The 24,008-nt window shown below is 46.8% G+C and overlaps 1 protein-coding gene across 2 annotated transcripts in view; it reads left to right on the top strand.

Moving 5' to 3' along the window:
* The window catches only part of LOC115466805 (homeobox protein Hox-D3a-like), a 195,631-nt gene that overhangs the window by 111,169 nt on the left and 60,454 nt on the right, over positions 1-24,008 (top strand). The window contains exon 1 of one of the 2 annotated variants that reach the window (XM_030198336.1): positions 16,901-16,941. The exons of the other annotated variant lie outside the window; for it this stretch is intronic. The gene's annotated coding sequence lies outside the window, so the exon portion shown is untranslated. Of the gene's footprint in view, positions 1-16,900; positions 16,942-24,008 lie in introns of those variants that run through there. 2 annotated transcript variants of the gene reach the window in all.

The raw sequence follows: 24,008 nt of genomic DNA, 5'->3' as shown, positions 1-24,008 counted from the left end.
TGTTAACAGCATAACAATAGTAAAATAACCAAGTATAAACATCCTATATAATAATTCTCACCTCCAACGTTCTATGCTTGGGACCGTGGCTCCCTGGCTGCAAGTGGTCTGCGAGGCAGACACGCACTGACGTCACTGACGTCAACACAGCTGATTCCAAGGCAAGGGGAGGTTCCCTACTCCTCCTACTGCCTCGGAATCAGCTGTCACCCCCCCGCGCTACGGCCCCCTCGAAACCCACCCCCTCCTGCGAACCTGTCGATGCCCCCCGGAACGCCGAAAACTGCATCCCCCTCCCGCCGCTGTTGTGCACTACCTTCGGGTGGGTTCCTCAATCATCTTCTCTGAAAGTTTAACTCCGTGCGTCTGACGTCAGACGCACGCAGAGGAACTTCCAGACAAGATGACTGAAGAACCTACGGGAAGGGAAGAACGACACTTCAGCTGTAAGCACAGGTAGCACAACAACGGCGACGGCGGTGGCGGCAGTTTTTGCTGGCACGGGGGGGGGAACAACAGGTTCGCGGAAGGGGGGGTTCGAGGGGGCTGTAGCACGGCGGGGGGGGGGGGGGAATTGCCTGCCTAAGGCCCGTTTCCTTGCCTACAGAAATGGGCCTTTTTTTACTAGTAAATACAATAAATGAGGTAAACTTATTTGGGGTTACTTGCAACTTGTGTTCAATCTTTGCAAATTGTGCAGAATTTGGTGGTACACCTAGTTTTTGGTTTGTTGAAATATGACCATATTTCAGCTTACAGTGATTGCGGTGATTGCCAGTAGCATTTAGGGTGAAATTGAAATCGTTGATGTTAGTTCACTGAGTTTTATTTCATGATACTACTGTGTACTTGAAGAATGCTATTCAGTGGTATGTACTACAGATACAGTTAAGGTCAATGAATGCCAGACTTGAACCACTTTTGCTTGGATATGACTAGAAAAGGAAATTTTTCAATGGCTAGGCCACTTGAATGGACTAAATTGCCAAATGGACTGACTTTTTTGTTGGTGTTTAAGCATCAGTTGAAAGCACATTTGATGTGTCTGGCTTATTATGTTACTGCTGCCTCAGTTTCAGGTAATGCTTGAGATTTTCTTGCTGCTTGCTGATAGACTATGAAGTAGGTTCAAGTTTGTAATTTTTTGTAGCGTTTTAAGGTCTGTGTGACTTCTGTATTTTATATATGTATATTTTGTACCTCCCCCTGGATAAGGGTGGGTTATAGGGTTACCATCCAGCTTATAATTGAAAAAGAAAAACGCCTATATTGCGACCCAAATCGGGAGATAGACGTTTATCTCACAAAAACGAATAAAGCGGTATAATCGAAAGCCGAATTTGGACGTTTTCAACTGCACTCCGTCGCGGATGCGGACAAAGTTGATGGGGGCGTGTCGAAGGCGTGGTGAAGGCGGAACTGGGGCGTGGTTATCGGGCGATCAGAGATGGGCGCCTGTCGCCGATAATGGAAGAAAAATATGCGTTTTTAGCGAGAATTTAGGGCACTTTTCCTGGACCCTGTTTTTCCACGAATAAGGCCCCAAAAAGTGCCCTAAATGACCAGATGACCACTGGAGGGAATCGGGGATGACCTCCCCTGACTCCCCCAGTGGTCACAAACCCCCTCCCACCACAAAATATACCGTTTCACAACTTTTTATTTTCACCCTCAAATGTCATACCCACCTCCCTGGCAGCAGTATGCAGGTCACTGGAGCAGTTATTAGGGAGTGCAGTGGACTTCAGGCAGGTGGACCCAGGCCCATCCCCCCCCCCCACCTGTTACACTTGTACTGGTAAATGGGAGCCCTCCAAACCGCCCCCCAAACCCACTGTACCCACATGTAGGTGCCCCCCTTCACCCCTTAGGGCTATAGTAATGGTGTAGACTTGTGGGCGGTGGGTTTTGAGGGGGATTTGGGGGGCTCAACACCCAAGGGAAGGGTGCTATGCACCTGGGAGCTCTTTTACCTTTTTTTTTGTTTTTGTAAAAGTGCCCCCTAGGGTGCCCAGTTGGTGTCCTGGCATGTGAGGGGGACCAGTGCACTATGACTCCTGGCCACTCCCACGAACAAATGCCTTGGATTTATTCGTTTTTGAGCTGGGCGCTTTCATTTTCCATTATCACTGAAAAACAAAAACGCCCAGCTCACAAATTGTCGAATAAAACATGGACGTCTATTTTTTTTCGAAAATACGGTTCGGTCCGCCCCTTCACGGACCCGTTCTCGGAGATAAACGCCCATGGAGATAGACGTTTTTGTTCAATTATGCCCCTCCATATGTCCGGATTTACATGTCCGGGCAACTGGGCAGGTTTTGCCAATCTGCCTGTTTGTCTGGATTCTGGGCAAACGGGCAGGCTGGCGGGCGGGCCGTCCTATGCTAGTCTCCCGGCCCTCCCCTCCCCTTAATTACTGCTCTACTGCCCTGGTGGTCTAGTGACCTCTTCCGCCTTTGGGGCAGGAAAGAGCCCCCTCTTTCCTGCCCGGAGCGCTGTCCTGCATTCTGTTGCTGATCTCGGTGCTGATTCAAAATGGCCGCCGAGAATTGAAGCGACCTCACGAGACTTCAACTCTCGGCGGCCATTTTGAATCGGCGCCGAGATCAGCAACAGGATGCAGGGCAGCGCTCCAGGCAGCAAAGAAGGGGCTTTTTCCTGCCCCGAAGAGGTCACTAGACCACCAGGGCAGTAGAGTAAAGTAAGAGAAGGAGGGTGACAGGGAGGAGAGTGGTGTGGGGGTGACGGGGTGTGTGACAGGGAGGAGGGGAATATGTGACGGGGGCAGTGCGAGGATGTGAAAGGGGGCAGAGCGAGGGTGTGAAAGGGGTGGGGTGTGAAAGGGGCGGGGCATGTGTCCTCTTTTTTTGGGGGGACCAAATATGGTAACCCTAGGTGGGTTATATATAAAAATCTAAATCTAAATAACACAATTTGTGAACAACCTTGCAAACTGCATTATTTCAACTCCCTGGAGCATCAGGCCACTAATACTGTATGTATGTGTGCACAGACCACTCTAACCCTCCACCCCTGAGGCCACATACTGTATGTATGTGTGCACAGACCACTCACACCCTCCCCAGTCAGGCCCTCACCGACCACCCCCAAAGGTACCACTAACCCCTCCCCCTAGTCAACCCACCAACGCCCCTGAAGACATGACTCATCCACCACAAATAGCCCCCAAGACCTACCAAGGGCTTCCCTGGTGTCTAGGGTCAAAGGAAAGGAGCAACCTCCATTCGCTTTTGCTTGCTCTGTCAGCAGGTTCCAAATGGCACTGGTTGACCCCTACCAATAGTTTTGCATTATTACTCTAAGGATCAAGATGCCAAATAAGCTGCATGCCATTTCATAATGCATTTATGTTTAGCTACAGGGAAGGGAAAGGAAGGGGCATGTCTAGGTTGGAAGAGGAAAAATATGCATGCAGAAGGCCTTATCAAACCTCAGCACTCACTTTTACAACAAAACTCTACCCACAGAAAAAATACAAAAGATGTATATGACCACACCTATTCTGTACCCTTGATGAGTTTCAAAGTGAAAGCATGTGTGTACATTGGTTGTGCAGGTAAAAGAGTATGCTAAGGCTTATCCCACTGTAATCGGTTTAAAAATGTCTTCCTCTGGGGGTAATTTTATAAGGGGCCATTCTAGTTTGGGTGCATAAATGATGGTATTTTAATAATTTACAGGTGTAAGTGACCATGCCCTCTTGTAAAATACTGACCAGCATAAAAGTATATGTGTTGTTTGCATGGTGCATCCTAGGGGCTGACCGAATTTCAGTTTTAGATTTGATTTCATTGTGGAAACCAGCCCAAAATCAGTTTTCAGCCTTGTTTCAGTTTCAGCTAAAAATGCTGGTGCATTTTTGGCTGAAACCAAAATGTTGTGCTGTGATTCCACTCACTCAGTCCCCCCTCTAAATAGCAGCAGTCTCCTCTCTGGGCCTACATTTTCTGTTGGTTTAGTGGTGCAGTCAGGGCAGGAGCAATCCCCAGTTGCTTTTTTTTTTTGTTACATTTGTACCCCGCACATGGCAGGCTCAATGCAGCTTACATGGGGCAATGGAGGGTTAAGTGACTTGCCCAGAGTCACAAAGAGCTGCCTGTGCTGGGAATTGAACTCAGTTCCTCAGGACCAAAGTCCACCACCCTAACCACTAGGCCACTCCTAGTCCATGCCATCTCCACTGTCAAAATGGCTGCCACAACCTCTCGCGACAGTCCTGTTTGAGGGCAGGGCGGCCTGGGCCATTCTAGTCCAGGCTGTAGCAGTGATTCAGGACAGAGGTGGGCAGTTTTGTTTTCACTTTGGTTTAGGCTGATACTGAGCTCCGAATAACGGCCACAGGTTTGGTTTCAGCTGAAACTGAAAAAGCAGTTTCGGTTGCCCTCTAACATACTTTCACAAGGCTGGAGTTTGGACAAAGTGGAAGCAGTATGAGAAAGTATGCATAATAATTGTGAAATACAATAGTTTATGCCAGGGGCGTATCTGGACTCCGGCGGTAGGGGGGGCCAGAGCCAGAGGGAGGGGGCACATTTTAGCCCCCCCCCCCCCCCGCCGCCGCCGCCGCCGAGCCCCCACCGCCACCAATGACTCTCTCCACCCCCCTCCCGCCGCCAACCCTCCCCCGCTGCCGTTCTTACTTTTGCTGGCGGGGGACCCCAACCCCCGCCAGCCGAGGTCTGCTTCCACCTGCCGCTGCCGTAAAAACTTCTTCTTCAGCCGGCGGGGGACCCCAAACCCCCGCCAGCCACCCCGCGGTGTTTAAAATTCATCTTCGGCCTCCGTGGCCCTGCTGCTGTGATAGGCGCTGTTGAAATCCACTTCGGAGTCTGACGTTGTTGTACGTTGTACGTGCTGCGACGTCAGACTCCGAAGTGGATTTCAACAGCGCCTATCACAGCAGCACGGCCACGGAGGCCGAAGATGAATTTTAAACACCGCGGGGCGGCTGGCGGGGGTTTGGGGTCCCCCGCCGGCTGAAGAAGTTTTTACGGCAGCGGCAGGTGGAAGCAGACCTCGGCTGGCGGGGGTTGGGGTCCCCCGCCAGCAAAAGTAAGCAACGGCAGCGGGGGATGGTTGATGGCGGTAGGGGGGTCCAGGGCAAAATCTGCGGGGGCCCAGGCCCCTGAGGCCCCACGCAGATACGCCCCTGGTTTATGCATATACTGTATCTGCAAAAAGTTAGGCGTGCTCACTTGCAGCAGCTCTAGGGATAGTAAAGTGATCGCACCTTAATTCAAGGCACATTCCCTGCCACATGACTAATATTCTATTGACCAGTAGGCGCTTACTTGTCTTTATAAACTAGTAGTGATTTAGGTACACTGTGACACTGTGAGCGAGGGTTGAAGGTGAGCCTTCAAAATAACACAGCCGGACAAGGTTGTAAAATAAAGCAAACACTTTATTCACTTAACCCTGAGGCCTGTTACTTCACAGGGTCAGGTAAAGTCTCTTTAATTCTATGAAAAGTCTCAACATGGGTCTGTGACTGCCACGCCCCAAACACAGTCTGTAAGTTCCTTCCTAGGTTTCCAGGTCTGGCTCCAGCCAGACTTTAGAAAAATGCTTCCAAGTCTTCAAATCAAAAGGTTGGCTTACCTCAGACAGTTTACAGTAGCTAAATGTATGCCATAAAGGCGTATGCTGGGGCTTCAGTTCTTCCTTCCCTGGGTCTCCTTAACCAAACTCTGGTCCAGCCTTTTATAATTCCTGGTTCCTGTCCTTTCGGCTCCACCCCTCCTATCTCACTTCCTCTCTGGGCGGGACTAGTGGTTTTAAGGTTTAGACTACCTGAGGGGCTATTCTTAAGGGTGAGGGGGCAGTTTTCTATAAACCCCCTCACATACTCTAAATATCTCCTTCACAAGGTACCCTGTTATAAATTTACTACTACTACTACTACCCTGAAATAGTGGGTCCAAAGTTTTTCCTATGCAGGTACCATCAGATTTTCAAGACCACTGTGAAAATTACCCTGGGAAATGTTCTGTGTAGATACCATTTACACCTGCTCTCTAACATGCAGAGATTTCCTGGGATAATTTTCAGGCATACATGCATGTTTTTTTTACAGTTTAGGCATAAACGCTAACTCTTCCACATTCTCCTCACCTCACCCCTCCTTCCTCCCAGGAACACCTCTGATTAGTCTGCATGAATTTATGTCACAGGCATAAGTTGACAGACAAATTGAAAACCCTCCTTCTTTATGTAAAATGCTGTTTCATCAACTAAAATACCTTTTAACAATTTCCTTCCTAGGGGGCAATTTTCCAAGTGGTTGGAGCATGCAGAACAGTGTTTTACATGCTCAAGTAGATGCTCACAAAATTGTCCCAAGGGTATATGTGCAGAAAAGTAGGTGTTCAAAATACATGTGGGTCAATATTCAGGGTTTGTTTTTGCTGTTGTTTTTAATGCTGGTCATGGCATTTAAAGCAAGTTGAAAAGTTCACATCTATAGAGTAGCAAAATGGTGTGTTTTCCCATTCCTCCATTGGCATACTCATCCGTGTCTATGGAGGAACTGGGAGTGAAGACACATGGTAAAGTGTGTCTCGGTAGACTTGCAGGTACTGTGGAGCTTCTCTGCAAATTCATGTCTGTGTCTGTTTTTCTCTATTGTCAGTGTGTAGGAGGATGGGAGGTGTGGGGGTATGGGGGCGTCAGGTGTATGGGGGGGTGGGTATATGAGGGAATGGAAGATGTGTGTGAGTATGTGGAGGCACAGGGGTATGTGGAGGGTGGGGGATGCATATGAGGAGGTAGATATAGGGTCCTCACCAGTATGCTCCTATCTTTTACCTGGTGCCCACCTTGCCTTCTAGTGCCCGTGAGTAATGAGATCCCCACCAGAAGGTTGACGATAACATTGCTGCAGGAGTTTCCTTTAATGGAAAGCAGTGGGGGTGGGGATCTATGGGATGGTGTATGGTTATGTTTTAGGGGGAGGGGTGTGAGGGGGAAGGGAAGTGTTTGTGGGGTGTAGAATGTGTATGGCTGCATGGAGAGATGTGTGTGTATGCTTGGGAGGAGAGTGTGCATGGGGAAGGGCTGAAGTGAGGGGGTGAGGTTGGGTGTGTGCTTAAGTTTGGCTGGGTGAGGTGATTTGCTGTATGTATGTGGGTCAGCAGTGTGTGTATATGGGAAGGGGTGTAGAGAGTGTACCTCTTGGCAAAGAGGCATTCTGGCTGCATTCACCCCATTCACTCAAATCCTCGACATCTCACCCTCTTGCACCCTGCCCAAGCTCCCACATTCTCTGTCACTCGCCCACAGACCGCCCCGCCACTAGCTGGGTAGTGTTGCACCAGTCAGAGCAAATATTCAGTGGCACTGCCCAGTAAAGGGCCACTGAATATCAGCAGCTGGAATGCTGAGAATGGTTTAACCAGTTGGGAGCTTCTCCTTCCCGTTGAATATCAACCCCATGGTCTTCATTTGCCATCATTTTCTAGGGGTCCAATATTTGACAGGATTCAACTGGGCAGAAGAATACTCTATGTTATGCACACCTCTGCCATATTTACATGACCGCAGTTCTGCTAGGTCTAGAGTTGATGTAACTGCACTCATATAAATATATGGCACACCAATACCGGGTTAGTATTGTATAATGGATTTTGGGCACACGATGCTCTTATAGAGCAACTTCTCACCATGCATCCTTGGGTGCCTAAATGGAGTCATTAAGGGAGCGACTCTATAAATAGCACCTCCATTTAGTCGCCCCAAGGGTGACTGGTAAGATCCTATTTTATATCAGAACCTAGGCATCTGAATTCTTACAGAATACTAGCGTAACCCAGTATCAGCTTGCCTATAACTTCTACCAGCCAGTGAGTGCCGAAATGCAGTGAGGATTCGCCTAAGTTACAGTATTCTGTAAGTTGCAGGCCTTGGTGGGAGCCCTGCCTATATCCTGCCCATTCTCTGCCCCTGTGTAGAGCCTTCATTTCAAATACATGCTATGCAAGTAGTCACCTATTACAGAATAGCGCTCAGGCAGCACCCTGGGGTAAGTTTGCATATGTGCGTACCTACCTGCGTTTATGCTAGCGTTCTAACCACGTGTTGACATTGGAATGTAGCATACTATGCCATACTTTGTATTGTTATTTGAATATTTTTACTGCTGTAATTGTCTTTGGCCTACGTTTGTCTTATTCTTACTGTACACCACCTTGAGTGAATTCCTTCTAAAAGGAGGTAAATAAATCCGAAGAAATAAATTTATGTACTCAATGGGCACGCAAAGGTTAGTGTCCAGTTTACAGAGTTCCTGTTTAAGGGGGAAATTCTGTAAGGAGCCACTAGTTTTAGGTGATGGATAGGTGCATATATGTGGAATTCTAATCACTTTGGTTTTTTTTTACTACGCCATGATAGTGTTTTTAGCTCACGGTAGAAATCAGCTGGCGGTAAACTGGTGTTTACTGCCAGCTGATTTCTACCACGAGCTAAAAATGCTACCGTGGCTTACTAAAAGACACCCTTAGGTACCTAAGTGGCTACTTACATGTGTAAATCGACTACTGACTAGTGGGAAAGTGCATATCAGGATTTGAAGGTGCATACTCTGCCAGTGGACATGCATACAGTTATGCATGTACTCTAAAATACAATAATTTATATCAGTTCTAGCATACAACTAGGCCCAGGTATAGGGCTGGTGTAAGTGGTTGTTCCCAAAGTATGTGCATTTTCTGCCAGTTATACTAATATTCTCTGAAGAAAATTAGGCGCCTACTTTTCGGTATAGAATAGACTTCAAATAAGAACCTGCTTGACCTCTTATTCTAGCCACCCTGTTATATAATTACACCCTCACACCCAGAATCTACATATGGCTCACAAAATTGTGCACGCAAATTTGGGCATATCTCCTATTTGCACGCACAATTTAATTGAGTAATGAACCAATTAGTACTAATCAGGTGCTAATAATCAATTATCGGTGCTAATTAGCAATAATTAGAATTTACAGGTGCATCTTGCAACACGCTATTCTATAAAGATGCACCTGTAAATTCTTGTGCATGGATCAAAAAATGGGGTTTGGCCATGGAAGGGTATGGGTGGGTCATGGATGTTCCAGAGATTTGCAGGCAGTGTTACAGAATAAGCCAGATCTGCACCTGATTTAGGCACAGAGATTTATACAAGATTTCAATTGGTGTAAATCCTCACGCCTATAAGTTAGGCCTGGATTCCGGTACTAGTCGCTATTCTATAAATGGCACCCAACTCAGAGCAGCATTTCTAGAATAGCACTTAGAGCTCTTTTTTTTTTTTGGCGCCGATTTTTCAGCACCATATATAGAATTTAGTTGTAAATGTTTAAGTCTCTTTGAAAATTGAGCCGATAGTGTCTATCTTCATGTGATGTACCTGCCTTTCTTTATGAAATCCAGTTGTGTGCTGGAACATGTGGAAATTATAGCCTTCTATAATCAGAGCCGCCGAGAGACAAAGCCGGGCCCGTGGTAATCATAAAGGCCTCCACATCCCCAAATGCCTGCACCCCCACATCAGTCAAAAGTCAAAATGTTGATAATATTTCTAATGTAATATATATATTCTTAGAGACAGGCTAAGAGGGCAATTAACAAGTTTAAGCAGAGAACCATAAGGCGATCTCTCTCCCTTCTCCCCGCCCCGCCCCACTCCACAATTATATTACTTTAAATTCAGAGATTTCCCCTCCCCCACAAATTATATTAGTAGCTTGCAGTTGCCTTTAAATTCAGAGAATAGATAGATCTGCTACTTACTAGCCTGCAAACTCTGTGATGACACTGGCAATTGCCTCTGCTCTGTTGTTTCCCAAAAGGAAATATCCTGCTATCTGTGAGCTGGAGCTTTGGAGATGGCTTAGGTTTGGCTCAAAGCTGTGTGCACTAAACCCGGCCCCCACTGACAATTCCTTAATGATTCTAAATCCTGGCTGCTTCAGACAGTCTGTCTTCTCTCAATCTCCTCTGTGCCGGCTGGCCGGAATCCAGTTAGCGTGTTAACATGTTAACTCCTGACACCACAGATTCTTCCTGACAGCTGCCACGTCCCCTCCCACGAAAAAGGAAGTACATCATGACATCAGTCAGGAGGAGGCGGGGCGAAGGACCCGCTGCGGCAGCAGAAAAGCACTAAACCAGATCCCAGCCAGGCCTGGCATGGCACACATGAGCAGCAGAAGACCACTGGCAGCGGAAGTCATGCTGATGCGGTGGAACTGAAAGGTCCCCCTTGGATGCTGGGCCTGGGGAATCTTCCCCCCCCCCCCCCCCCCCCCACTTGGTGGCCCAGTATATAATACATTTTAAAAAGGTTTGGATAATTTCCTAAAAGTCCATAAGCCATTATTAAGATGTACTTGGGGAAAATCCACGGCTTATTTCTCAGTTAAGCAGCATAAAGTCTGTTTTATTATTCTGGGATCTTGCCAGGTGCTTGTGCCCTGGATTGGCCACTGTTAAAAACAGGATACTGGGCTTGATGGACCTTCGGTCTGTCCCAGTATGGCAACGATTATGTTCTAATGCACATGTGCACATGCACCAAGTCTTACTAACACGTACACGCAGAAAGTTACTCCTGTCTTGCAGCAGATGTGATGTTTTGTGAGGGTTTTCAGGTGTGCTGTTATATAAAGACACATAGATGCATCTGTTGCTTTTGTAAAATATGTACTTCTGTTCACTCCCTGCATAAGATCCTCCTTGTAACATTTCCCTCTCTGTGGAATGGCTCCTGTTTATGTCTGCACAATAACCCTGGATGAGGAGAAAACAAACCCCCTGGATTCCGTAAATGACGTGCAAATTTCCATGATTTTCGCATACCAAAGGTGGTGTGGTGGGGGCGGTCCGCCCTGGGTGCATGCTGCAAGGGGGTGCAGGGAGCAGTCGCACAGCTCTCAGCTCCGCCGGTTCCCTGCTCCCTCTGACATTACTTCCTACTCTGGGGCAGGGAACCAGCGGAGCTGACAGCCATGCAACTGCTCCCTGCACCCCCAGGAGGTAAAAGTGATGCACTTGAGGGGGCTAGAAGTGATGCACCGGGGTGGGGGGGGGGGGGTTGTGATTCATGGGGGGTTGATGTGCAAAGGGGTGCAGGAACAATCCGCCCCAGGTGGCAGCCGATCTAGGAACACCACTGCACAAAATTGCACACCATCCTGAGATGCATATGCAACTAAATTGTCTAATGAGCCAATTAGCGCCAACAATTAATATTTTGGATTTGCATGTGCATCTTGCTATGTGCTATTCTATAAAGCAACTCATTGAAGGGGCGTGGCCATGGGAGGGGCATGGGCAGGTCAGAGGTGTTCACTAAAGATGCACATATTATAAAATTCATGGAATGCACGCCTAACTTATCCACCAGGATTTCCACCAGGTTTCAGTTGGTATAAATCCTCGCGCCCAAAGTTTGGCATGGAAATCGGTTCTAAGAACTATTCTATAAATGGTGCACAACTTGTAGGAATAAAGGGTAACAAACAAACCGAGTAGAATGATTCCTTTTTAATAAGCTAACATAGGGGCTGATGCTCAAAACAAATACCAGCAATAAGAAGCATGATTTGCACGCACATTATTGTGCGCAGAATGCTCAAAGGGCTGGAACATGGATGTTAATGTGTGCGCTAAAAATTGCTGCAAATTGTAATTGAAATGTATATAAATGGATGCAAATGAGCTCAGTTACTATTCCGTCCTAATACTCAGCAGCAGTGCTGCAATGCCCAAAGCAAATGATGGTCCGAAACACCAACAACTTACCGCCAACTTGAAGGCAGCATACAGGGGTTTGTGGAGAGGATGTCTGGTCAATTTCTCACATTAAACTGCTAGTTTTTGTCTTCTTTTGGAAGCAGAAGGAAGCCCGTGCAGCTTCTAAGCCCCGATAGTGAGAAACAAACATGTGTGTGAGTCTGAGAAAAAAACAAAAGTGAAAGCACACATTGGCGCTTGTGTTTCTGTGCTTAAATATGAGTCTTTCAAAAAATGTAAGTGCCAACACATTTTTGAAAAGCGCTTGCACTTTGGTTTTGTCTGGGCATGCGCACAAGAACCAGCTTCCTGGAAAATGGTATGCGCTTACGCCAGGCATGTTCCTCCCTTGCTTTCAGTTTAATAGCGTGAATTATCCCCGCATAAAATTTGAATGTCATTTGCTTTGAGCATTGATTAGGTAGTTTTCTGAGCTGTTGTTGCGCTGTGGGGTTTGTGTTGTGGGCTTTAGCGCCAGGACTTTGCGCATCGGACCCCTTAATGCATCTGTGAATAAGCTTCCAGAGCTCTGCTTCCTTCCTCTATTCAGGAAACTTTAAAAAAAAAACCCACCTCATTCGTCAATTGATTGTTGACCTTTATTTGAACATAACTAATAGATAGGGATGTGCACCAAGTTTGTACTTTCAGTATGGAAAATTTTATGCATGTGAAGAATGCCCACTAAATCGACCTTATGTGCATAAAACCTCTTAATTAACATGTGCAAAATTGATTCACACCTCATAAAACATTTTTATGTGCTTTAATCAACTTTACTCATTTCTGAGCTGAGAAAAAAAAGGATTGGCTCCAAAAAAAAAAAAAAAGAAAGAAAATGATTTGAAAACAAACCAAAGATTTTTTTAAAGCTGCGGTAAAATTTTACCATCAACATGCAGCACCAGCAATTTTTAACGTGTTGGCAGTAAAACCTCCGGGGTGATGTCTATAGAGGAAAGGGGAGGGGGTGTCCGCTATGTGGAGAGAAGCATCCGTGGCATTAATATACAGCAGCAGATAACACGGAAGCAGTGTAACTCCATCTTTACAGCAACAACTTCTGTTGCACATTAAGAATTTTTTTCACAAGCATAAAACTCACATTAAACACCTAACGTAGCTTAGTAAACAGGCCCTTAATAAATCTAACATGACAGCCACACTATTTTATTGAAATAGAAGTTTTGTGAAAACCCAAATCAGGGATTCTGCTCCCAAAGAGAAACCCCAAATCCCTCTCAGATTGTTCTATGTGCAGCTATGAGACTGTTTACCTGGAGTGGCATAGATATTGTGCATTTAAAAAAAAGCTGAACTTACATTAGAGATAAACTCTGCTAATATTTGATTTGGGGGCTGGTCTGATAACCTTGTGCCACTGCTGTGTGACTGCCATGTAGAAGACTTATGGCCTGGCATTCAAAAGCATTTATCCATTGACCCCCCCCCCCCCCCATACTATCATCTTACGGGCACATATAGCGCGACTTAAGTTGGATGTGCAAATCCAGTCGTATTCTGGATTTGTGCGCTCAACTTAATTAGTTAACAAACCAATTAGTGCCGTTAATTGCCACATAACAAGGAATTATTGACAGTAATCGACATTAATTGGATTTTACGCGCAAAACTGTCTTAGCGTATCCTATAACATGATGTGTGTAAATTCTAAGTTGCATAGTTGAAAAGGGGGCATGGCCATGTGCATTTCTACATTTATGGGTGTGGATATAGAATACACCTGGTCCGCTCGTAATTTAGACATCGGCATTTACACCAAGTTTTACTTGGTGTAACTGCCTACGACTAAATTTAGTTGTGTGGACGGGCGCTCAGCGTATTTTATAAACGGGTAGAAATTTAGGCTTATTCTATAAAGTACACCTAAATTTAGGTGTACTTTATATTTGTTTGGATTTTTTGTCACGCCTTTTTTCAGTAGTAGCTCAAAGTGAGTTACATTCAGGTAAACTGGATATTTCTCTGTCCCAGGAGGGCTCACAATCTAAGTTTGTACCTGAGGCAATGAAGGGTTAAGTGACTTGGCCAAGATCACAAGGAGTAGTAGTGGGAGTTGAACTGGCCTCTTCTGGCTGTCAAGACCGGTGCTCTAACCACTAGGCCACTCCTCCACACCTAGGCATATTTTATTTTGGTGTCAATTTTGTAAGCACCATATATAGAATCTAGTCCTTAATGATCAAAATTGTGCATGTAAATTATTGAATACTTTTAAATGGTCAGACTCCAAATTTTTAGCGAGTGGGAGCTATATTACCAAGCTGCTCAACTGTTATCTACTATTTTTCAGCCTTGTGACTTACCAGTCATATTTGTAGTTCCTTTCGATTATATTGTGCAGTTTAAATTTGCGAACCTCTCTATTTGGCATGTCAGAAGGGCAGTATATCAAGCTTTTAATAAACATAAACCTAAACATACAAGATTGTCTGTTTGGGCATACCATCTTCTGTCCTCATGATCAGTGTGGAGCCAATGGCTTATCTTTCTTTCAGCCACACGCCTTCTTCCTGACTCCAGTTATATCAACTGGCTTAGGCACCGCCTCCAAGACTGCAATATACGTAACAACTATACAAACAACCTGATTGAAGAACACCAAATTTAATACCTAGAACCCACCAAACTTTCCCTTCTACAACTACCACCATCACTCAGCACATGAGCGCATCAGCAGATGACCAGCAGCTCTGTGGAAGCAAGGTAGATTCCATTTACATTCCCCACTCCATGCTCCTCACACTCTCAGTCCCATTGCCGTCACCTAACCCAAGAAGTAGCCCTAGTCTGGCCACTTTGTTCAAAGTCTTGAATTGCGGCTTTCTTCCTTATTTCTCTCCACCCGTTGTCACTGCACTCCACTGCTCTCAAACTCTCCTCCTGGCCGATGGTGGTTACAAACCCGGGTCCTCCAGGCCATGTTAAGCCACAGGCCTGATCCAACCAAACTTCCTTACACATAAGAGGAGAGAGTATTGAGTGAGGGTGGAAGCACAGTGGAACACAGGTACCATCAGATTTAAAATTGTGTGCCATACATCTTCAAAGTCCATGGCAATTTAGGGTAGGAGAAAATGAAGCTATTTCAACTATAGTTGGAGGGGGAGGTGGGAAGAGGCAGCTGTAAGCTGGGAGCCTGCTTGTCCTCAGACACAGCAGCTGACACAGGCAACTTCCCTCCCCATCCTCTGCTGACCCGTGACATATTTCCTGGGCAAGGGGAGACGCTTGGGAAATCTCCAGGTGCTGCTCTCTCCCTTCTCATCCCCTATAGCTGCCTAGGAGGGGAGAGAGTACAGCAGGAAACAGAGGGCTGTTGTCTGGTGAGTAGGTTACCAGGAGAAGAGCCATAGGGTTGAGAAAGAAGAAAGATAGTGCTGGGGGGGAGGGGGAATGAGGGGAGTACTGTTCGGAAGTGAGTGGGCTATGTCTCCACACCAAATCTCTGGACAGCCATAACTGAAAATCTTCCAGGTATGTTCCTGGGATCTTCATCTTCCAACTTCTGGGTTCCAACTAGCTGCTGAAAGGGGAAAGCCAAGGCCACATGAAGGAGCAGGTTCTCTGAAGCTGCTTCTGCTGATATTGCTGCTGATGGAAGAACTTGGTCCCATCTGTTCTGAGGCAGAGCCCTTGAAGGAGGGACTGAGGGAATGCCCAGTTTACCTGAGAACCACTGCTAGCTTGGGACGAGAGTATTAAAGATCAGTTAGTTGTATGAGGGGGCTGGGGGTCCTGGGCAGGAGGGAGATCCTGGGCAATATTGGGGTGGGGGGGGGGGGGGTGGAAAAAGAAAAGGAGAAATGTTTGACAGTGTGGTTACAATCCTTGTCACAGAGTTTACAATTTTAAGATGCTGAGCAGATGATGGTAGGGAAGGGAGACGGGGAGAGATTTAATAATAACTATCAATTTTATAGTGCTGCTGTTGGCATGTAGAGTGTTAGGATGGTGGTAAAAATTCAGATATGATAAATCCCTGCCTGAAGAGCTTACAATCTATGAAGCTGAGTAGAGCATGAGGGGAGGGAAAGGAAGGCAGATAGCTGAAGACTAGGGCTTGAAGAGGGGGTGAGATGAGAGATAGCTGTAAGGTAGAGACAGACAGATGACAGGGTTGTCATCTCCACCAGGTCAGTCAAACAGGCTGATCCAAATGTGGCTTTGTACCACTGCATGTATGGATTTGTAGTTCTGATTTTCTCATTGCTTGTCCTCAGGGGCATAGGCAGACCTCGGTGGGAGAGGGGTCCAGAGCCCAATGTGGAGGGGGGCACATTTTAGCCCGCCTCCCCCAGCTGCCGACCCTCCTCCACCGCACCCGACTCTCCCCTGCCGCCAGGTACTTTTGCTGGCAGGGGTCCCCAACCCCCACCAGCCAAAGTCTTCAGTGCCGGTCTCCGGCACATTTGCTGATCTGCTTCTGTGAGTCCTGACTCCTAACATTCTGCATGCACGTCCTGCACGTGGGAGTCAGGATCAGGACTCACAGAAACAGATCAGTGAATGCGCCAGAGACCGGCGCTGAAGAAGACTTTGGCTGGCAGGGGTTGGGGACCCCCGCCAGCAAAGGTATCTGGCGGCGGCGGTGGTGGTGGGGGAGGGTCGGTGGCGGGGGGGTCAAAAGTGGTGGGGGAGGGTTGGCGGCGGTGGTGGGGGGTCAAAAGTAGAGGGGTCCATGGCTAAATCTGTGGGGGCCCATGCCCCCGTGGCCCCACCTAGCTACACCCCTGCTTGTCCTAAGAAAATCAATCTACAACTTCCTATCTGCAGTGGTGGGGAGGGGGAGGGGAGAGATAAAACAATGAATGTGGGGAAGATGCTCAAAGCAAACCAGACTTGCAGTGTTTTAATTTGACCAGTTTTAGCCAGTCTAAATGAAACATTATTGAGTGCCCAATGCACAAAGGCTTTCGGTGCTGATTTTACCATGCATGGAAGCTGTGATGGAAAGCCCTATGCAAATGAGCTTGCTAATACTCAAGTGAGGCCATTAGCGATTCCCTCCAATGCTCAGGGAAACTCCATGGCATAATCAAACCTACCAACAATTTGGAGCTTTCGGTAGGTTTGCAAGACTGGTTTGCTTTGAGTGAAACATTTGCTCCGCATGGTATGTTGCTTTGAGGTTCCCCTTTCTTTTGCCTCCCTACCCGTACCTCAGAGGGTTAGGTTTAAGCTTCTAAGGCTAACAACAAATGCTTGGCAACAACAGTCTAACTACTAGATAAACTATTTGGATAGACAGGAAACTTGAGAACACGGGAGATGGTGAGCCAGAGAAGTAATAGGACAGGGGGCACAGGGACCTCCCGCCAGTCATGTGGAGGCAATGTATTTTCAGCCGGGCTTAACGAGCTCGAGCCCAAGCCCAGCAAAGCAAAACCGAAAGGCATTTGATGTCAGTTGTGCTGCTGATCAAGGACATGGGGAATGGGAGGCCGCTAAGGAAGCATGTTGGCTAACTCAGGCTGTGGGAAGGAAGGTGGACAGCCCCGTCCAGCCCTAAGGAAGCCTGCTGTTCGGTCAGGTGTAGCAGTCCTGCCCTGCCCTGTCCTGTCCTTCCAGGTTAAACAACAGCGCTCGTTGCCTCTGGCTCTTTTCAGGCTTGGTGAATTCTCTGTTGTTTGGGCTTAGCAGTCAGTTTAAAAATAGCCCGTGCACAGCGCTCAGACGCTGCTGTGTCAGGAGAGGACAAACTGGTAAGATCCATGGGAATTGTTAGTTTTCCCTAATTGGAGCCACCATGAATGCTAGGCCCAGATTTTAACAGATGTGAAAACTTGTTCTGGGAAGGTGTTTGTGTGGGTTTCTTTTTGTTGTTGTTGTTTTTTTCATTCTTATGAAGAAAAAGTATTTTCTGTAGATGGAGCCTTTCACACAAGAAGATTGCAGACTTGGCATGCACCAGGAATATTCCTCCCCCTTTAACATCTAATGCTCAACACTAACAGTGTGCATATAATTTGCATGCTATTAGTGTTAAGCATTGGTCGGTATTTCATTGTTGTTGTGACAGCTGGTATTTTCCAGCGCTGTTCTCTACAGCGCTGGAGTTCTGTGCATCTACCCTTGAGTCAGCAAGTTCACCTGACCTGGATGAAGTGACGATCTGATAAATTATGATTGTGACTTTGGAGAGGTTTAGGTGATCTTATATGTATTTAAAAAAAAATAATAGATTTTCATATTCTAAGCAGGGGCATTGACAAGATGGGCAAGACAGACAGTTAGGCAGGGTACCCATATGCCTCCCTGCTTCTGCTGCTGTTGGAACTCCTTTAAATCCTATCATGTCTGCTGGTTTGTGGTTGCATCACTGAGTTGAAGGGCTCCTCCCAGAGGCATAGCTAGGTGGAGCACCAAGAGAGCAACTGCTCCTCCAAATGGACTTCTGATGGCGCCGGTGCCTATTTTTCAGGCAATCTGTCGCTTCCACGCAGTCTGTTCTCTGCTCCCCTGGCGTCACAACCTGGCTATGCTTCTGGCCCCTTCTATAAGTTGCTGAAAGTTCACGGAGGGACCCTTATGCCCTGGGATTATCTGGGGTGCTGCTTAATCCAGACCAGTAGCGGAGCCAGAGTTCAATTTTTAGATGGGCCTGGAGGTGGACTGGGTGGGCACGGGCCTCGCATTTCCTCTCCACCCGCTGCCCTCCTCCCCCCCCCCCCCCCACTGAACTGTTTCAAACCCAGGTCATTTGGCAGTGTTCTTCCAGATGCCGACAGCCCCCTGCACATGGTCAGTTCTGGTCATTTTTACTGCCCTGAAGCACCGTTCTCCCTCCAGCACTGGTGATTCCCATAGTCAGCCTTCTGCCAGCATGCGTCGTCGGGGCCCCTTCTCAGGCGCACATCCCACCTTTGCAGAAAACAGGAAGTTGCAGAGTAGGCGGGACGCGCCTGAGAAGAGGCCCTGATGACGCATGCTGGCAGAAGGCTGGCTATGGGAATCGCCGGTGCTGAAGGGAGAACGATGCTTCAGAGCAGTAAAAGTGAGCAGACCACGCAGACGGGGAGAGCGGGCAGAAGAGGCAGGAAAAGATTGGAGCCTCGCTTGGGAGAGCTACGCCACTGGTTGGGTTGGGGCTAGTTAGGGTGGGCAGGCCTGGAGCAAAAGTGGCTGGGCCTGGGCCCGTCCAGGCCTGCCCGTGGCTACGCCCCTGGTCCAGACAACAGCCTGATCCCAGTATCTTAACTCAGTCCTGCAGTATTTAGCCATGCTTTTTTTAATGATATTTGCCATTTTTTGCCTGGAAGGGGATGTTGGGTGTATATACCGTCCCATCAATATTCAAAGCTATCTAATCAGCCAGATACAGCCGCTGACCGGTTAAATGGCATATCGGTGCCTAACTGCTAATATGTAGCAGGAGATAACTGGTTATTATCATTTTATTATGCTGTAAACCATGCTGAACCCATTATTGGGGATTTAGGGGTATATAAGAGTCATATTGGTATCTGTATTGGTTAGCAATAAGAACATAAGAGTAGCCATACTGGGTCAGACCAATGGTCCATCTAGCCCAGTATCCTGTTTTCCAAACAGTGGCCAAGCCAGGCCACAAGTACCTGACGGAAACCCAAATCGTGGCAACACTCCATACGACAAATCACAGGGCAACCAGTTGCTTCCCATGTCTGTCTCAATAGCACACTATGGACTTTTTCCCCAGGAATTTGTCCAAACCTTTTCTAAACCCAGATACACATACCACTGTTACCACATCCTCCGGCAATGAGTTCCAGAGCGTAACTATTTGTTGAGTGAAAAACATTTTTCCTCGTATTTGTTTTAAAATATTTCCATGTAACTTCCTCGAGTGTCCCCTCATCTTTGTACTTTTTGAAAGAGTAAACAATCGATTCACTTCTACCCATTCTACACCACTCAGGATTTTGTAGACCTCAGTTATATCTCCCCTCATCTGTCTCTTTTCCAAGCTGAAGAGCCCTCTTTAGCCTTTCCTCATACGAGTGGAGTTCCATCACCTTTACATTTTAGTTGCTCTTCTTTGAACCTTTTCTAATTCTGCTTTATCATTTTTGAGATATGGAGACCAGAACTGAATGCAATACTCAAGGTGTGGATGCACCAAGGAGTGATACAAGGGCATTATAGTATTTTCAGTCTTATTCACCATCCTTTTCTTTATAATTCCTAGCATCCTGTTTGCTTTCTTGGCCACTGCCACCGTACACTGAGCAGATTTCAACATATTATCTACGACACCCAGATCTTTTTCTTGAGTGTTGACTCCCTAAGGTGAACCCTAGCATCAGGTAAGTATGATTTGGATTATTCTTTCTAATGTGCATCACCTTGCATTTGTCCACATTAAATTTCGTGTGCCATTTGAATGCCCAGTCTTCCATTTTCCTAAGGTCTTCCTGCAATATTTCACAGTCCGCACGTGTTTTAACAGCCTTGAATAGTTTTGTATCATCTGCAAATTTGATCACCTCACTCGTCGTTCACTTATCAGCCCGACATTGAATATCCAGGTTTAATGCCAGCAGCAAACAGCAAAAGCGCTGCCCACTGCCGGCTAAATATTGGGAGGGGGAGTGTAATTTTTGCTTCTATTCCCAACTCTGCGGCTCAATATGGTGTGTGTGTGTGGGGGGGGGGGTACCTTTTGCTTTTATTCCCAACTCTGCGGCTAAATATTGTGGGGGGGGGGGCTAACTTTTGCTTCTATTCCGAACTGCGACTGGATATGGGGGGGGGGGGTAACTTTTGCTTCTATTCCCAATTCTGCTGCTGAATATTGGGGGGGGGGTATAACTTTGACTTCTATTCCCAACTCTGTGGCTGAATATGGGGGGGGGATGTAACTTTTACTTCCATTCCCAACTCTGTGGCTGAATATTGGGGGGGGGGGTGTAACTTTGACTTCCATTCCCAACTCTGTGGTTGAATATTGGGGGGGGGGTAACTTTTGCTTCTATTCCCAACTCTGTGGCTGAATATTGGGGGGGGGGTGTAACTTTTACTTCCATTCCCAACTCTGTGGCTGAATATTGGGGGGGGGGGGGTGTAACTTTGACTTCCATTCCCAACTCTGTGGTTGAATATTGGGGGGGGGGTAACTTTTGCTTCCATTCCAACTCTGTGGTTGAATATTGGGGGGGGGTTGTAACTTTTACTTCCATTCCCAACTCTGTGGTTGAATATTGGGGGGGGGTGTAACTTTTACTTCCATTCCCAACTCTGTGGTTGAATATTGGGGGAGGGTAACTTTTGCTTCTATTCCCAACTCTGTGGCTGAATATTGGGGGGGGGTGTAACTTTTACTTCCATTCCCAACTCTGTGGTTGAATATTGGGGGGGGGGTAACTTTTGCTTCTATTCCCAACTCTGTGGCTGAATATTGGGGGGGGGGGTGTAACTTTGACTTCTATTCCCAACTCTGTGGTTGAATATTGGGGGGGGGGGGGTAACTTTGCTTCTATTCCCAACTCTGCCCTGCCCATCTCCCTGAAGTTCACAATCCAGACTTGGGTTATCTGTTACACAGGTGCCCACTCCTCAAACCTCCCCAGGACCAAGTGTCCCTGAACCACTTCTATCTCCCCTCTGGCAGGAGGAGAAGTGTTTACATCCTGCTGCTTTCATTTCCTTTTCACGTTCACGCAAGGGTGCATAATCAAATTTGGTTTTATATCATGTTTTTACTTTCATTGCAGTATTTATAATTTCAATTTCACACATCAACCTGTTCACATTCATCATACATCACACCATTTTTATTGGTGTTTGTATGTATGAGCTTCACAACAGTCTTGTGTTGTTTTTTGAATGGGTCTTTTATGCATGGAAATCACTTTTCATTGGAGTTTAATATTTGTTGTTTTTTGGTCAAAGTACAGTTTTGTAAATGTTCATATTATAATGTTTAGTTTTTCAATTGTGTAATATTATTTCTGACCCCTAAGGCAGGCAGTAGGTTATGCTGAAACACGACCTGTGTCAGATCATCAATAAAAGTACTACTACTATTTAGCATTTATATAGCGCTACAAAGCGTACGCAGCGCTGCACAAACATAGAAGAAAGACAGTCCCTGCTCAAAGAGCTTACAATCTAATAGACAAAAAATAAAGCAAGCAAAAGTGTACTTGTTCCATTCTTGAGAGTCCTTTGTGCTTCTTTTTGGACTATTTGTCCTGTGTACTTTGACCCTCTCCATTCCATGATCCTGTTGTCTCACCCATTACCGTCAAAAATGCTGGCATGAATTTGACAATCATAGGCACAACAGCAGGTGTTATAGAATCTCTCCTTCTGGCCTGCAGAAGGCTATAGGTGGGTCGGATAAAAATCAAGGAGCTCTGAGCAGCATTGCTTTTTGTTGGGGGAGCAGTAGGCATGTTATCTGTGTGGGTCTGTTGTGTCTTCCAAGATAGGCAGGCAATCAGAATCTAAATGTCTATTTCGTATTGGAATGGTTGTCCAAGAGGTTCATGTGGTAACCCTGTGATTCTAACTTTTTCCTCTACCGCTGTCCCACCTGACACCATTAATTTTCTCACAACTATATAGCATGTGCTTAATTTGTTCCCAAATCACATAGCAGCAGCAAATTTTCTGGTGCACCACCAACATAAACAGTCAGCCTACACCCTTGGGCAGAAAGTGGAGAGAGCAGGGGACTGTGTGAGTGTAAGCGTCCCAGGAGGTCACTGAAGAAACAGGGAAATTCTTTGCAGCCCAGGGCCACCCCCCCCTCCCCCCAATAGGTTCTCTGTTTCCAGCCTCTCCAATCAAGTGAATCACTGGCAACCTATACATAAAATTCTTCTCTGCTGAATGAGATTGTTTGCCTAGTGAGGAAAAGAGCATTAGGATGGAGGGAGCATATGGAAGACAGGGAAGGAAGCAAGTACTGTGGTCAAGAAAGGAGAGTATTGTGCCACTGATTGGTATCTTCCAGTGGAATCAGACACCAGGTTCCTACCTCTGAACTGCATGGTCTATGACTCCTGGCAGACTACTCTTGATGCAGAAGCTCATCTGTAGTTCTCAAATATATCCTCTGGTATCCCCACTAGACTATTGTGCACAGCAGACATTAACACTTCATTTGCTGGCTTCCATGAGTTCCTAGTACCACAGTCCCCCTGATTCCCACATGACATTGAAGGAAAGGAAACAGAGAGTGAGGTTAAATGGGCAGTATTCACAATGGAGAAGGGTAGTTAGTGGGGTTCCTCAGGGGTCTGTGCTATGGCCGCTGCTTTTTAATATATTTATAAATGATTTAGAGATGGGAGTACTAGCGAGGTAATTAAATTTGCTGATGACACAAAGTTATTCAAAGTTGTTAAATCGCAAGAATTACAAGATGACCTTACCAGACTAGAAAACTGGGCATCCAAATGGCAGATGACATTTAATGTGAGCAACTGCAAAGTGATGCATGTGGGAAAGAGGAATCCGAACTATAGCTACTTAATGCAAGGTACCACATTAGGAGTCACCAACCAGGAAAGAGATCTAGGCATCGTCGTTGATATGTTGAAACCTTCTGCTCAGTATGCGGTGGCGGCTAAGAAAGCAAATAGAATGTTAGGTATTACTAGGAATGGTACGGAGAAGGGCGAGAAAAATGATAAAGGGGATGGGACGACTTCCGTATGGGGGAAGGCTAAAGTGGCTAGGGCTCTTCAGTTTGGAGAAAAGACAGCTGAGGGGAGATATGATAGAGGTCTATAAATAATGAATGGATTGGAACAAGTAGATGTGAATCGCTTGTTTACGCTTTCCAAAAATACTAGGACTAGGGGGCATGCGATGAAGCTACAAAGCAGGGGCTTAGCTATGGGGAGCCACGGGGGCCTGGGCCCCCGCAAATTTCATCCGGGCCCCTGGTTTGGCTGGCAGGGGTTCCCAACCCCCGCCAGCCGAAGCCTTCTTCAGCGATGGTCTCCGGTGCAGCCGCATTCGCTGCCCTGCTCTTCTTTCTTCTTGCTCTTCCTGTGCACGCTGACACTCCTTCTCAGTTCCACATAAAGGAGCATCAGCGTGCACAGGAGGAACAAGAAGAAGAAAGAAAAGCATGCAGGGCAGTGAATGCGCTGCGCCGGAGACCGGCGCGGAAGGCTTCGACTGGTGTGGGTTAGGGACCCCCACCAGCAAAGGTATTTGTAAGACGAGGTGGGCGGGCAAGGGGAT

Source organism: Microcaecilia unicolor, chromosome 3, assembly GCF_901765095.1.
Source record: "Microcaecilia unicolor chromosome 3, aMicUni1.1, whole genome shotgun sequence".
In the NCBI taxonomy this organism is placed as follows: domain Eukaryota; kingdom Metazoa; phylum Chordata; class Amphibia; order Gymnophiona; family Siphonopidae; genus Microcaecilia; species Microcaecilia unicolor.
Note: the sequence above shows the minus strand (reverse complement) of the source record. Positions and strands in the feature narration are given on the sequence as shown.